Consider the following 2,171-nt stretch of genomic DNA (forward strand, 5'->3'; position numbering starts at 1 on the left):
TCACAAAAACAACCCTGAGTGTGTGTATGTGTGTGTGTGTGTGTGTGAGTGTGTGTGTGTGTGTGTGCATGTGTGTGTGGGTATTTGTGTGTGTGTACATGTGTGTGTGTGTGTGTGTGTGTGTGTGTGTGTTATAATGTGCAGCTCATCCACTGGAAAACAGCCTTACAGGGACATTAAACAGGCTGAATAATTACTCAGTTAATTGTAAATCTTTTTTCCGTTACAACTTCAAATTATTTTTTTCTCATCAACAAACTGGAACACAAGATGCTGATGCAACATATTATAGAAATGGCACACTCCTGCAAATAAAAGAGGAATAAAACTGATCCATCATGTTTCGAGAGGGAAAAAGAGAAATATGAACACTAGCTTCACTGAGCAGCGACACACTTTAGCTCTTTATGAACATCCAAAGTTATAGTTGATGAATCTGAAGCTCAAGCAGAGAAGATTTCTCTTGTATAGAAATACTTTCTTAAAATGACAACAGGAGCATATGAATTGTTCACTGTTTCCATCTCAAAACTGCACTGCTGTTTGAAATTATAGCTACTTATAGTTATTATAATTTTAAAAAAGAAAGAAAATTGTTACTTGAAATAAAATTAACATTAAATGAAATAAAGCATTTGAAATTTTAGTTTGACTTGATGTACTGAAATAACTAAAACTAAAACTGAAACAAAAAATTATAAAAATAGACATATTTACAAAAATTTACCAAAATAAAAATGACAAATTTAACAAAAACTCAAAAAGGAAAATTAAAAAATATTTTTTTCAAAATAAAATCTTTTTCAAAATATCAATAATAAAAGTATCTTAATGACACTAAAACAACACTGACACATGCCTGAAAGATACCAAACGCAATCACAAGACACCAAATATATTTTATTTATACATTTTATTTTATTTATAGGCCTAGACTTATTTTATTTCAGCTAGTTGCCGTTTAACCAAAACTAAAACTGAAATAAAAATTAAAAACTACAGAGACATATTTACAAAAACAAAACTAATAAACAAAAACAAAAACAAATAAAATTAACAAAAACTCGCAACAAAACTTTAAGTAAAATGTATATAAAAACAAAAAATATAAAAAATGAAAACTAATTTAAAATATTAATAAAGTCTATAATATAATCTCAATGACACTAAAATAACATTGACACATTCCTGACATGAATCACAAACTTCCCAGAACTAAAAGCATAAAAAATTGTAACTTGAAATAAAATTATATATATATACACTAATAAAATGCAAAATCTCACTACAAAATTAGTAAAATTTTAACTAAAGTAAAAATAAAAGAAAAACATATAGATGAAAACTAATTCAAAATATGAACAAAATCTCAGTGACACAAGAAAAAATGCCTTCCAAAAATGCAGCAGGCCTGAAAGCAAATGAATGATTAATTACCGGCATTCATCAGCGAGACGCCGCCAGAGTGACAGAATCCACCTGTACCTATTCCTCTCTGAAATGAAATTAGACAAATCAAATTGTACATTTACATATAAATCAGCGGCCGGCTGTCGCGGGTCTGTCTTGCCTGTTGCTTTCTTTCAGAGAGATTGTGATGTTGGCAGCACCGCAACATTTCCAGTTTGTTATAAATAGTCTCCATAAATCTGGGGTGATCAGAACTGGCAGTGTGTGTGTGTGTGTGTGAGAGAGAGAGAGTGTGTGTGTGTGTGAGTGAGTGAGTGAGTGAGTGAGTGTGTGTGTGTGTGTGTGTATATATGTGTGTGAGTGTATGAGTGAGTGTGTTTGTGAGAGAGAGAGTGTGTGTGAGTGTGTGTGTGTGTGTTTGAGTGTATGAGTGAGTGTTTGTGTGTGTGTGTGTGTGTGTGTGTGTGTGTGTGTGTGTGCAGGACCAGAAGGAACACCTATTATACTAATCCCCGTACTAATTATTATCGAAACAATTAGCAATTTCATTTTCTAACTATAATCTAACATATCATTTTATATATTTATGACCTGGACATGTTCCTGACAGGTCTCAGATTCTTCCATAATTCATTTCTATACTTTTAAGGAATCGTCATAACTCATTTTGTCTGTCATATTGTTCAACAAACGTTGAGCTTCTTTTGATTGCACTAATCATCAACATCATCATCATCTTCAAATTCAGTTTTAAATCATTG

The 2,171-nt window shown here is 31.6% G+C and overlaps 1 long non-coding RNA gene across 1 annotated transcript in view; it reads right to left on the reverse strand.

Moving 5' to 3' along the window:
- Window positions 1–1,965, reverse strand: part of LOC107570973 (uncharacterized) — a 20,596-nt gene extending 18,631 nt beyond the window's left edge. Inside the window, exon 1 of the long non-coding RNA XR_001607117.1 lies at window positions 1,896–1,965. This is a non-coding gene — a long non-coding RNA (uncharacterized lncRNA). The remainder of the gene's footprint in view (window positions 1–1,895) is intronic.
- Between the last annotated feature and the right edge of the window lie 206 nt (window positions 1,966–2,171).

The sequence above is a fragment of the Sinocyclocheilus grahami genome, unplaced genomic scaffold (genome assembly GCF_001515645.1).
Source record: "Sinocyclocheilus grahami isolate Dianchi unplaced genomic scaffold, SAMN03320097.WGS_v1.1 scaffold1528.1, whole genome shotgun sequence".
NCBI lineage: Eukaryota > Metazoa > Chordata > Actinopteri > Cypriniformes > Cyprinidae > Sinocyclocheilus > Sinocyclocheilus grahami.